This window comes from Protopterus annectens, chromosome 10.part0, assembly GCF_019279795.1.
Source record: "Protopterus annectens isolate FY-2018-M chromosome 10.part0, PAN1.0, whole genome shotgun sequence".
NCBI classification, from domain to species: domain Eukaryota; kingdom Metazoa; phylum Chordata; order Ceratodontiformes; family Protopteridae; genus Protopterus; species Protopterus annectens.
The window spans coordinates 1687091509-1687106507 of record NC_056744.1 but is presented as its reverse complement, the minus strand read 5'-3'; the positions used below and the strand labels follow the sequence as shown (position 1 = coordinate 1687106507).

Sequence of the window (14999 nt, the reverse complement as noted above, 5' to 3'; positions counted from 1 at the left end):
TGTTCCCCACCCTATCTCTCCTGAAAATTAAGCAGTGCACATCCAGCTTTATTATATTGGAATCATTTAATGCAAACACCTCACCCACTACTGGAACCAGTGACACCCCCTTTGCCTATAGAACCTGCTGCAACTGTGTAGGCTACTAGCCATGGATTCTGTTATGCCCAGATGCAGTGCTAGGTGTTGTTTCCTGCTTGCTAAACAAAGGTCAGCCTTTTTAGACATCTCTCATCATTTGAGTTACATTCACAGTTTGTCAACCAGACTCTGATATTTCCAGACAAACTACTGAAGCACAGATGAGAGCCTGAAGCATTTATCTCTCCCGCATTCAATATGTGATCCACACAGACAGTTCAATGTGTACAGGGTATATATCTTTTATCTATCTATCTATCTATCTATCTATCTATCTATCTATCTATCTGTCTATTTGCTTATTCGACCAGGTAAATGGGCTGGTCCATTGACCATTTTCCTGAAAAACCAAGCTGCTTTGGTAGCTGAATGATTTGAACAGCAGGACCAATGATCTGGAGGATCTAGGTTTGAATCTTAATTGAAGCATACACTTTGTTAATGTTGTGTTCCAAGACGTTCACTATGTCCTGTGCTTCTAAATGCTTCTCATTGACGTGGCATTTTAATTGCATTCTGACTCTGGGAATTTTGTTGTTGCTGTCTGTTCTTTCTATTTCTTTGACTGGTTACATTATGGGTATTGAGCTGGGGAAGGAAGATGCTCCTGCACTTAATTCTGTATCTATGTTTTGCAGTGAACATTGTTTATGGGTTAAAAAAGGGTTTACAGACTAGCTCTCTCATCTGGTAGAAAATGAATTATTCATAAATAACTATATCAGAAATGGGCCATGTATACCTCCTTTTTTCTCACTCAGTAGATGGAACTTGGCAGATAAAATAAATGAAAATAGATAAAGGAGGGGAAAATTCATCAGTAAAGGGAGATTAAATATAAAAATAAAGTATGGTTTGGGGATAAAAATGGAGTTTATCTGTATATATATATATATATATATATATATATAGGGGGGGTACTTTCATTTGGTCGGCAGTTCATTTCACTGTGAGTGAAATCAGCAGGACCAAATCACTGAAACTTCATTTCACTGATAACTCATTTCACTGACACTCATTTCGTCGACAGTTATATATGGCTTGTTCCCCTCTGTAGAGCGATCCTAGAGTTAGAATATATAGTAAGAGGGTGTGGGGGCACAGTTCCCCACAATGTTATACACTATATAGATGTATAGTGACAAGTGCAATGAACAACTGTTTACAGAAAACAATATAGCTCTAAACCGCCCATTGTGGGGGGCTGTGTCCCCCACCCCCTTACTATAAATTCTAACTCCAGGATCGCTGCACAGTGGGGAACAAGCCATATATAACTGTTGATGAAATGAGTTGTCAGTGAAATTAAGTCATTTGGTCTCAGTCAAATGAGTGTCAGTGAAATGAGCTTTCGACCAAATGAAGTTAACCCATATGTATATATATATATATGTGTGTGTGTGTGTGTGTGTGTATGTATATATATATATATATATATATAGAGAGAGAGAGACAGAGAGAGAGCTATATGATTCTACCGTATTTTTTTATTTATTTAACATTTGTTGACCGGGAAAGTCTGACAAGGACAGAGCCTATTTTCAGTAAAGGCCCGGGGAAAAAACTGCAGACACATGCCTTTGGAATGTGGGAGGATACTGGAGTACCCAGATGAAACCCACACAAATGCAGCAAAGATATACAAACTCCGTACAGAAGGCACCCCAGCCAAGAATCAAACCAAAGAACCTCTTACTGAAAGGTGACAATGTTTACCGCTGCACCACTGTAAATAAAATTTAACTGTGTATTGTAGTATCTGTATATTGTAATTACTGTTTTAATTACTAAGCCTATTACTGCAATATTAATGTTTTTTGGAGCATTTCTCCCCAAGCCTCCACTGAAAATGGGCCCATGGCCCAGTCAGATTATCCTGGTAAACAAATGTAAAATAAATATATGTGTGTGTGTGTGTGTGTGTGTGTGTGTGTGTGTGTGTGTGTGTGTGTGTGTGTGTGTGTGTGTGTGTGTGTGTGTGTGTGTGTGTGTGTGTGTATTAAATATATATATGTATATATATATATATATATATATATATATATATATATATATATATATATATATATATATATATATATATATATATATATATGTCTCTGTGTGTGTGTGTGTGTGTGTGTGTGTGTGTGTGTGTGTGTGTGTGTGTGTGTGTGTGTGTGTGTAATTTTCTTAAAATACATAATTTAGTTACCTTTTACAAGATATATATCTAAAGTCTGAACATTAAAAGTAAAAGTAAGTGCTTAAAAGACTGGCATTCCATCTCAGAAAATAAAACCTCTGAACTACATTTTGCATTGCCCCTTTAAATGGAGGCGGTCACTTCCCAACACATTCTACTTCCTGTACTCTGAAAATGAAACTAATGTTTTGTTGCTATTCACATGGCTTGCAGAATGTGGGCTGTGAGTATCGCTTAAATTTGTCAGTTTGCAAGAAATTCTGCTGATTCTGTATTGTTGACACTAGATGAATAAAGTCTGTCTTAAAAGGATTTTATACAGTGTAACAAAACTTTCCTGTGCTAAGTATAAGTGAAAAAGTCTACAGTGAAGTGAAAGTAGGTCAGTATGGTTCAAAGATCCTAGGAACTGAAGCTGGCGTATACAATGCAGGAAACAGACTGCAAAGATAAAGAAGAGATGCAGAATCTGTGTGCTACAAATGAGAGAACAGAGCAGTGCTGTGGGGAGCATAGATGGAGACTGGAGTTGTTCTGCCAGGAGGATGAGGCCTTTATCTGTGTCCTGTGTGTTCCCAGACATTCCGGTCACAATTTTGTGTTCCTGTATGACGCAGTCAGTGTATATAAGGTAAGGGATGATTCATGATGAATTTTAGGTAATTGGTTTCCTCTACGGGGATGAATAGACAAAAGAATTATCCTCCAAAATTTTCTGCCTGGATTTTTTTTTCTTGGTTAATGAATAATGTATTTGTATAAAAAAGTCAGTATTTTCTGACACCAAGCAGAAGCTTAGAAAGTGTGATATTAAGTGACATAGTAGAAGGTTATGTAGGAAAGATGTGCTTCTTTTTGCTGATTACAGAAAGTTTTGCACCATGACTGATATACAAGTAGGTTCAGAAAAAAGTTAACTGTCAATGTAAAAGAGATGGTGTTAAGCATGATCGCTTAAATTCAGTGTATCTGTGAGGCAAACTAAATTGAAACAAGTGCAAAGTATTGTGTGAAAGTGTTAGAATTTACAAATGAGGAAGGGGTCAGGGGTTCATCTTATCTGATTAAATGTATGCAGCTATTATGAGGGGAAGCACCAGAAAGGCTGTTTGAATACTTGGCTGTGTACAAAAGGGCATGGTAAAAAATCTTAAAAATATATATATATTATTCCTTATACAAAGAGGTGTGGTAAAGCAAAACAAAAAGTTATTAAGCCTTATACAGGTAGAGCTCACATAAACTGACAATGAGCAGTTCTACAGACCTCATCTTTCCAAGGATGTGGACAGTTTGAAGGTAAATTAGTTCATCATGAGAAAATGGTGCATGGTCTACACCATATGTGTCACACAGAGAGCCTCCACAAACTTTAATAAATGTATAAATCTGTATCTATATATATATATATATATATATATATATATATATATATATATATAGATATATATATATATATATATATATATATATATATATATATATATATATATATATATTCTTAAAAGAGGTATAAAAACTTTTAAGCACCACAGTAATGGTGGTAGAGTGCACATGGTTGCCATATTAAAAACAAAATAAAAGATGTTACAGAACAAGAGGACACAGTCTAAACTCGCGCACAGCTCAGAGGAGTAAGAGGAAGGACTGTTTCACAGAAAAGGTGATGAATGATTTGTACAGTCTAACTGAAACTTTGCACTATTAAAACAGTAAATGAGTTTAAAAATGTGAGTCAGGCATAAATAAGGAGACCACACTTCTAAAAACTAGTGTGGTCTCCTTTAAGGCCCCTGAGCCAGTGGTAAACATTACTCAAACCGCTGAATCACTTACAAATGCCTTCTACCAGCACCTACAGGACTGCATGGATCAGGCAATCCCAAACAAAACTAAGACTCTTTGTACCAAAGGCAAGCATCCAGTCTGGTGGACCCCAGCCATAAACAAGCTCTACAACAAAAGGAGGAAGCTACTACAAGATAGAGCAAAATCCTTGAAAGGTAAGACACCTTTGATCATTATAAGTAAAAAAACTAAGAGCTCTCATAAAATCATCCAAGGCTAATTTTGAGAGAAAAATCGCCAAGGACACAAAAGACAATCATAAGGCCTTTTTTAGCTATGTTAGAAACCTAGGAGGAAACTCCCAGATATGCTCAGAATTAGTTCAAAATGATGTGAAGATTACTGAACCTACACACATTGCCAACATACTGGCTGACAGGTTCAGTGCAAACTTCTCCCCCCCCCCAAAAGGAGAGATATCTATACCAGAGGATTGTAGCCCCCCAAACATCTCCAACGCCCAGGTGAGAACTGCTCTCTCCAAGGCAAAAAACACAGCATCCATGGGACTGGATGGTGTCCCCGGCTGTGTGCTCCACGAACTCAATGAGGAATTAAACCCGCAGTTAGGACAGCTGTTTAATCTTAGCATCACCTCAGGATACGTACCCAAGGAGTGGCGCACGGCGACTGTGGTCCCTCTTCACAAGGGCAGTGCCTCCACCGACCCTGGAAATTACCATCCCATTAGCTTGACAAGCCTTATCAGCAAAGCCATGGAGAGGATCATAATGGAACTCATAAATAAAGACATAGGGAACTTGCAGACTTTGGATCCAACCCAGTTTGGCTTTGTCAAAGGCAGATCATGCCTTTTAAACTTGGTTGACTTTTTCGAAACAGTCACCAAGGCCATTGATGATTGTAAGGCAGTCCATACAGCCTACCTCGACCTGGCAAAGGCCTTCGACACAATACCCCACTCAGGTATCATCGAAAAACTCATCAGCTTGAATGTAAACCCATACATCACAAGATGGGTTGCAAACTGGCTAAGTGACAGAACCCACAGGGTCAGAGTTGCTGGAGCCATGTCAGACTCAAAGCCTGTCACAAGTGGTGTCCCACAGGGCTCAGTCCTGGGTCCACTCTTGTTCGGCATCTACTTTTCTGAAGTACAAGCAAACACAGGAGGGTTATGGCTGACAAAGTTTGCAGATGACTGCAAACTGGGCGCCATAGTCGAAAACACTTCTGACACAGATATCCTTCAGAAGGGCCTCACAGAAACGGATAGCTGGTGCCAGAACCATGGCCTAAACTTAAACGCCAAGAAATGCATAGTCATACCCTTCGGGAAAAACAAGGTTACCCCTAGCTACCATATAGGTGGCAATCCACTGAGCACAGAAGAAGTCATCAGGGACCTGGGGACCCAGGTTGACACTAGCCTTTCGTTTGACACTCATGTTGCCAAAGTAGTCAGGAAAACCTTCTACATTGCCCACCTGATCATGAAGGGATTCACATCTAGATCAAGGGAGGTCATTGTCCCCCTGTACTCATCACTCATTAGACCTATGATTGAGTGCAATGCCTACTCAATCTGACCCGACATCTGCAGCAGCTGGAAAGACCCCAAAAGTTCCTCACCAAAAGGATAAAGGGCCTCAAAAATATGTCTTATGCTGCCCGACTGAAAGAACTCCAGCTGTATTCAGTCTCATACCGCTTGCTCAGAGGTGACCTGTGCCTGACATATAAGGCCATGTCAAACCCAGATTTGATGAATATGCTTCACCTCAAAAAATCTAGATCCCTCAGAACCACAAGGGCGGGAGACTTAAACCTTGACACGGTTATTAATAGGACGTGCTGGAGGGACAGATTCATCACCCAGAGACTCCCTATGCTGTGGAACAAAATCTGGTACATGTGAGGCAGAGCACCTCACTGGCCTTGTTCAAGAGGAATCTTGACCAATGGATGGGAGATCGCAGATATACCCCAGGGATTACTTCAGTGTCACTGCTTGACAGAGGCACAGCAAAATAATAGGCATAGTTTTATTCAAACTAAAGGGGTGGCGAAAGCCACATAACTATGGGCTAGGCTTATAAATGCCCTTGGGCAGATAGCCTAGTATGAACCTATGAACCTATAAGATCTTTGATGTGATAAGAAATGTAAAGTAAGCTGTTGGTTTATCTAAACAGATATGCCAGTCTGGAGATTAGGTGGGCCAAACTATTTTTCTGGTGCCATAGTCTATGTTTCTATAGCTTAACCATGTGTAAAGCAAAAAGTCTGCAAGTAGTTTTGCTTGTAGGGCTCTCTTCTTTATGAATTATCTAATTAATGTGGCAGTCCCTCCTTTGTGCCCTGAAGGATGCAGGCTGCATGTTTTAGTTAAGCTGTAGTATGGAGTTGGCCTGTATTGTATCAAAACAGCTAATTCCACCTTTTCTAGTAGAAGAAAATGCATTGCTTATCACAGGAAGCAGTTTTCCTTAGTTTTAACATTATTTTCTTGTTTTTTTTTGTGAGTAAAAAGGCATGTAAACCAAAAATAACTTCATATGTAAGCATATACTGATATTTTATTAGTAGTTAGCAGCGTCTGGAGTATTTAGAGTTTAGTGTACATTGTCATTTTTATATAAATATGAAAGTAAAGATTTAAGCTGGGATTCATAAACAAATAGCATAATGTGTTAATTGAATTTGTGTTGTGCGGTGATGTACAGGGTGGCCCAAATCAGAGGCTCAGGCTGCACCATTGTGCTGCCTGGTGAAATACTGCAGCCAGCATTGTATGCAAATGAACATATAATGATATGGAAATGAGTAGCATTATGGTAATAAGACCAATTAGAAATGCAAATGAGAATGAACAACATGATGGAGTGATTTAGAAATGTATAAAACTTGCTCAACATGGTGCATTAGTTTCCAAATTTGTATACCATAATTTCTTGGTGAACACGGATGGACCATGCTAAGATGCTAGGAGTAGCACCATATTCTTATAGCCAGTGTAATCAGTGGTATGGCTCATTGCTCCCCACATCACAGACTGATCTGACCATTACTAACCGACCATCACCACCACTTTAAGACATAATCAAAAGGTGTGTTGCGGACAGAGACACCATGTTAGAGCGTGTAGACATGCCTTTGTTACATGGAATCCTACGGGTTGTGCTGAATACCATTTCCTGTTGGTAACTTTGACTATCCTTGTTACTGGGCCTTCCGGTGGCCATCATGGGATACAGGGGGCATATCACAGACATCTCCCTGACAATTATTGGTTCATTGATGTTATACCACAGCATGAGGAACGGCATATGTGGTTCCCACAGAATGAAGAGGACAGAAGCACCACTAAGCAGGCATTCTTTGAAATAGCTCATTACCGTAAAGTTCAGGGAGGTCACTGATTGTACAAACATTACCAGAAAAGCTCCACATAATCTACATGGCAACTGTGTGCCGATCTGAATGGTTTCCATTGCATTAATTACCAGGTGTTATTCAATATTCAGGGTGTATTTATAGAATGTGTGCGAGTGCCATCCAGACAGTTCTCACAATTCCCACATCTAGCACATGTCAGACAAATACTAGCTATATGTGGGAGGTGATTTCCCTCATAAACATCGTATTAATGGTGCTGAATGCACCTACAGCCATGGTTTATGACACCAGCAATCAATCTACAGAGCATGGCTGAGACTCCATAGAACTCTGCGGTGTTACATACACTAACATCATTAAGTGTATGTTCAAATTATCAAAGACTCACTTCCGAGATTCTGTTAATAGCACAATGCAGTATGCCTTGGGAACCGCAACAGGGTATTTGCACAGTGTTGCAAAGCGTGGTATTATGCAGAAAGTTAAAGCATGGGGTGACTACTGGAGGTCCAGCTTGACCATAGTCAGTGGTAGAGGAAGTGCAGGTTGATGAACTGTTGGAAAAACTGACAACAGCAAAAGACTGTACGATGCTGAGGCAGGTGCAGTACATAGTAGCACTGCAAACATTTGGTGTCTGGTCCACAACTATGGGCCAGTATAGACTCAACAAGGCCTAAAACTGATGTGTGCAGTACTGTACCTAGATTATGCTGTACAGTGCAGCAGACATTACCTACCCATGAAACACAGCAGTGAGGGTAGAGCACAGGTGTCATATTGCAGTGGTGAGGAGAAACGGATTGAGAGATATCAACGGTGGGCACATTGGTGAAATGGGGACTAAGGGTGTGGAAGGTAGTGAGTGACATGGCTAAGAGATTGCAGTAATATAGATGTGTGTCTGTATATGTATTTTTATAGTTTTGTTGTTATTCATGATCACAAAGGTAGAATTTGAGCTTGGTACATTGGCAGCTCAGACATAAGATAAAGAAATGATTGTTTTTACACAACCAAGTGTGGATGCCTGAGCAGTTCCACTGAGGTCACCGTAGAGTAAAAAATAAAAATAGTGGAATTCAGAATCCACAGGTCAGTCATAAATTAATACGAGGTAGTACCACGTGATGTAGGGTGCCTTAGTGTTAAAATATAGTCATGAATTAATACTAGGTAGTACCATGTGATGTAGGGTGCCTTAGCGTTAAAATATAGTTATAAATTAATACGAGGTAGTACAGGGTGATGTAGGGTGCCTTAGCATTAAAATATAGTCATGAATTAATACTAGGTAGTACCACGTGATGTAGGGTGCCTTAGCGTTAAAATATAGTCATAAATTAATACGAGGTGGTACCAGGTGATGTAGGGTGCCTTAGTGTTAAAATATAGTCATGAATTAATACTAGGTAGTACCAGGTGATGTAGGGTGCCTTAGCGTTAAAATATAGTCATGAATTAATACGAGGTAGTACCGCGTGATGTAGGTGCCTTAGTGTTAAAATATAGTCATAAATTAATACTAGGTAGTACCACGTCACATAAGGTGCCTTAGCATTAAAATATAGTCATGAATTAATACGAGGTAGTACTAGGTGATGTAGGGTGCCTTAGTGTTAAAAACGTAGCTTAACCTGTTTGGTAGAGAAATGAGCAAGTCAGGGGCCATGAGCCCGTCAACTGTTACCCGATTCTGTTTGTGGCTAGATGACACAGGAGGTTGTTATCCACAATTTTACTTCTTAGTTTTTGTCCTGCCTTGTTGTAGTTGTATAATAAAGATCACTTCCAATTTCAGGGTTTATCCCTCTTCAGAACTTTGAACTTTAGATTGTAGGATGTGTTTATTATGTGTTGTGTAATATTGTTCATAAAATTAATACCAATTACTCTTGTCCATAACTTGTGGTTCTTAACATACACACCACTGTCTGTGTATTGGTCAATTACACTCGTCTTTCCAAATAAAGTTTTTAGTAGACAACTACAAAACCAAAAGAAACCGCACAGGTGCACAATAAATAAAAAAAAAAAAATGGTAATCTTGAAACTTTTTTTATTGCGCCCCTGCCGCAGTGCGCTGGTTTACAGGATTTAATACACAGCTGTGTATTTTGTGCCCCACCCCATATGTAAAGTGATTATTCTATTTTTCTGCTCTTGTTTATTTACATATTTATTTTAATTTGTTAAAATCTACAGGACAAACTGAAAGCATCACTGTCATCCCTGGAACTAAAAGTCCGACATCTTAAAGATTTACAAACCAAGAATGAGACAGAATTCCTGGAGATAGAAGTGAGTAAATTGACTATAGTTTATTCTGAATGTTTTCAGTTCAAGTAGTCTGCAACAAAACTGCAGGAAAGGCATTGTGCTTTGCAGGTCTGCATTGCATTACTTTAAAAATAATTTCATGGCACACGCTATTAACTGTATGTAATTAGAGTATGTGAAGATATGTTGGTTTTGTTGTAGTATATTTTTAAGATTTGTGGCACTGATAAAGAAATGAGTAATTTCAAAAGCCGAATGTATCAGGAGGTTATAATGTTGAATGAATCGTGTTGACCGACTGAAGAGCTTTTACTCAAATATCATTGGTCGAAAAAGAAAACAAAGCCAAAAACAACTTTCAGTGAACACTATTTATTTATTTATTTTTTGCAGGGGCACAAGCCTCTTTACATCCTCGCCATGTGGGCTAGACTTCAACGCCCTCATCTTTTATATACCAACTTGAATGCCCTACAGTAGTGGGGGAAGCAGTGCAACTGCAAAGGGAGCCAAAAGTTGTTTTCACTGATAATAACTGGAGCAAACAGCAGCATTCAAACAAAAGCTGTTCTGTGGAATGACAGATTCATGTATGTTAGTCATTCAAAATAACTACTTAAGGTTTATTTAATCCTTACACCTGATCTGTTTGTGTGGATTTGATTTGAACAAGAAGTCATAAATTAACTATGGATTTATTTATTTGTTTTAAATAAAATCAGTCATTTAAGCACAGTGAATAAGACTATTAGAAATGTGTAAAATAACACAAAACATTTCCATGGTTATTTTTAGTTGAGTGTATAAGTCTGATGCAGTGCTTGTTGTGGCACAAAGGTAAGTGTTCCTACCACACGGTGCTTAGACCACTAGCTTGGTTTCACTGTGTGCACATTCTTTGCAAGTCTACATGTTTTTGTTTTGTCCAACAGTTTTTTTTCCTTCATCTAAAAGACTTGCAAGTATTTGAGTTGCAATCTCCAGATTGCACATTGTGTGTGTGTGTGTGTGTGTGTGTGTGTGTGTGTGTGTGTGTGTGTGTGTGTGTGATTGACATTTCAGACAGAATTTGTTTTTGTTGGTTGCCAAAACAGGGTTTCTGCAGTTCTGAATATGATAGTGGATCTCCGAATAAGGTTTTAACAGGTATAGTTATTTTCCTGAACTCTGTTCTGCTGAACCCATAGTCTGAACTAAGTATGTTTGTTTTGGTAGCTCTCCAGTAAAAAAATGACCTGTGGTGTTAACTTATGGCCTTAACCTATGAAATGCCAAGAGTCCTTTACTTTTTTGAATGCGAATCTCCATATCATGCTGGTATCCACCCTGACAGTATCTCTTCTAGGAATTCGTCTCCGAATGTGACAAACACAAACTCATTAATCCAGAGGGATCAAGAAAAACTACATTGAACCTACCAAGTAACAGTTTTTCATATATTATTGCTATTTTTCCAAGAATTTAAAATACAAGGTTATTTCTTTTGTACAAAGTATATATTTTTTGTACACCATCCTGATATACTTTGACATTTTTAATTGAAATAATTCCATTGAGCAATTTGAATCTATCACTTTATATAGTTATCAAAAGCCTTTTACCCACTTTTTATTTCTTAAAAGAATAGTCAGGTTCTCTTCTACCATCTTGTAACAATCGGTTCTTAGCAGACTACCTATTTAGCCCTTCTCCCCCCCCCTTACCTAACATGTGGAGTAAGTTTATTTAGGTTGTGAGTATAGTGGGCACCGTTTTCAAAAGTTTTGCTAGGTAGTAGCAACTCAACAGTCCCTCAGCATGGTGTGCTCGCCATGTAAGTGCTAAGGGTTTTGCTCAAGTCATACTGTGTAATGAATTTTTGCTATGATTATCCTAACAGAGTCTGCTCTTGTATAAGAAAAGATAAGTGAAACAGAAAGACTTGATTTATTCATATTTAAAACCATAGCCCTGTTCTTGTGCAGCAGTGTTGTGCTAGGATATCTTGACTGTGCACTTCTAGAAGTTATACACTTCTGATTTGACAAGCTTGTTTTTCAATACACTGTGAGGATAGAACAGTGAACTGGCTGCAATGTAATGGTGCAGAAATATCCCCTGCTTGCCGTTACATGAATAGTTACAATACGGTTTGTTGCTGTGTATCACTGTGTAATTCTTGGTCACAGCAGAAAGAGTTATTTTGCAAGCTTTCATTGATGTATTTAGTTTACTCTCCTGAATGCAAACATTTAAATAATGCCTGGATTATTTAACTTAATTACATATGGGAACTCTTACATTGCTTATGTGCTTACAGTTGCTTTAGTAACATTACATATGCTACATTACTGACCAGATGAATGCTTTGCTGACAGAAGTGCTGCTTCATTACTTGCATGTATGTTGAGATAGGTTCAATTCCTGCAATTGATATAGCACTGTATACTGTGCGTGGTTTTTGGTCATGTGTTTAACTCTCTAATGCTGTAATGTAGCTATAGTTTGCTATGCAGTTATTCTGTCAGTATACCCTCACCCAGCAGCAGCTGCTTTCACACTCTTTTTACGGCTCCTTACCTACACAGATCACCTTAGCCTTCATCATCATCAGAGTCTTTAGCTCACAGAAATGTCCAACTGCAGTAGTGCGCAAGGACCCTACAAGAATTTATTATAGTAACTCTCCATTATACCAGTAAAGGTAGGTCTTTCCACTACTGAAGCCCATTGTTTAAAAACAAAAACTAAAGAAGATATAAACTTTTACCTTAACATTTAAATTATTCTGTTAGTAGCAGACACACAGCCAGGGACATAGTTACATGATTTCCTCCCCTCATCTTACAAGTCATATTAGTGTTTGTGAATTCTGTTACTTACCTCAATTTAAGTGATTTATTTTTTGACACCGTGTGTGACCAGGTTCTGCTCGCTCCTCTCAGGTCCATTCTGCTCCCCTACCCTACCCCCAAATCCCATCCATGCCCACTTTACCTATAATGAAACCCCCACAACTCTGCCCATCACTTCAAACTATCCAATCACATTGTGCTAGCTCAACTCTACCCCATCCTGTATTCCAAGCAAGCCAATCATGTCGTACTAATTGTATTACACAGCTAACAACTGGTAGTTTGTAGCATCCTTCATAATGTCTCACTCTTACTAACATTTAATTTTCCTTCCTCGTGCTGCACTACTTGTAGTTCTAATGCATCTTTCTATACTCACCTCTATGTTAACACTAAGCCAACATCTGTAACCATCCTTATCTTAGTATCATCTGAAAGCTATTCAGAAATATCACCCTACCTCATACAAATAATTCCAGTACTCTTTTCCAAAGTAAAAATTCTTCTTACTAGACATTCTGTTCATTATATTACGTCAACAAACTCTCCCCACTTTCTGTATACAACATTGGCAGTTCAACAAGAATATAAAACCCATCACCCCACTCTTCAGTATTCTCAACCTCATCCCTCTGTGGAGATATATACCCCAACCCTGGTCTCACTCTTCAACCCTTCCTGTGACATCCAACTCTCTTAATTCCTCTAAATCCCTACATATAGTAACACTAAGCTTACAAAGTATTCACCACAAAACTGCAGACCTTCATGCCTGGATAGCTCTCAATAAACCTGACATCATTGCTGCCACAGAGACCTGGCTTAAACCAAATATAAAAGCTTCAGAAATCCTACGTCCAGGCCACAGTACAATAAGGACTGATAGACCCCACAAAAAAGGAGGAGGAGCAGTCCTTTACTCTAATAACAGTAATATATTCTCATACTGGGATATCAGCCTGCAAGTCTCTAATGCTGAAATTCTGACCTCCTTCCTAAAACTGAATGTCAAAAAACCCATGTATCCTGTCCCTTTATATTCCCCAGTAACATACCAATATGCAGTAACATACCAACACTGGAAGAAATACTATCCTGGTACTCAAGCAACATTACATCACCCAGAACGATGGTTTCATTTTAAACATAAATTGGCTGAATCTTTGATCTAAATTTCCATCCTCTGGTATAAACCTGTTTCAGTTCACTCAACTTATCGGTTCTCCAACAAGATATAATAGCAGAAGCATGGAGGGATCCATCCTTGACTGGATATTGGTTTCTGACCCTACCCAATTCTCCTGTGCTGGTACTCTGTCAGATGCTTTAAGTAACCACCTCCCAGCCTTTGCTCACTGATCAACACCCTCCCTTCACCAACAGCATAATTGTAAATATGTTAGGAATCTAAAACATTTTAACTCAGACATTCACCAATATACTAAAAAATATGAATTGGTCTAGTTTAAAATGTCTTCCTCTGGATGATGCATTGGAACACTTCAACACAACCTGTCTAGAGATATTAGACAGTCCTGCACCCCCATAGTATAAAAAGGATGAAATCTAACCCTGCCTCATGGCTAACCAAATCTACTAAACCACTGATGCTATCTAGAGATAAAACTTGGAAACTGTGGAAAAACTCCATGACCTTCAGACCTTTTGAGATTCAAACAGCTCCATAAACAAGTAAAAACAAAACAAAAAAAAAGCTAGTATCCAAAAACAAGAAAGAGTATAATTTAAACAAATCGTAACCACTTCTCAACCCTGTTACAAAAAGTAACCCATGTCCACACCCAGACACAGTACCCATATAAATAGTCTCTTCAACTCGCACTTCTTAAATTCCATAATTATCATTACTGCTAACTTTCTACAACTGCACTCCAACAAGGATTGTACTGGATCAATCACACTACCCCACCTCTCTCAAAATCCCACTCCTCCACTACGTTACCCATCAACGAATCAACAATGAATGCTTCACCCACTTTCTCATTTACTAGAATGCCAACTTCCTCTATAAAAAGGCTACTCCTCAAGCTAAAACTCAGCTCTAATGCACCAGACAAGCTCCCCACTGAATATCTAAAACTTGCTGCAGAAGCCATTACCTACCCTGTTAGTGTTCATAGGTTCATAGATAAGTATGAGGCTATCTGCCCAAGGGCCTATGTAAGCCTAGCCAACACGGTTCCCTGGCTTACGCCACCCAAGAAAGTTATTTTCCTGTGCCACTATTGAGCAGAGACACACAAGTGATCTCCGGGATTTATTTCCTATTTCCCATCCGCTAATCAAGATTTTTCTTGAAGAGTGCTAATGAAGAACTTTGCTTGACATAG

The 14999-nt window shown here is 38.8% G+C and overlaps 1 pseudogene; it reads left to right on the top strand.

Moving 5' to 3' along the window:
• Positions 1-14999, top strand: part of LOC122814424 — a 652984-nt pseudogene that overhangs the window by 455347 nt on the left and 182638 nt on the right.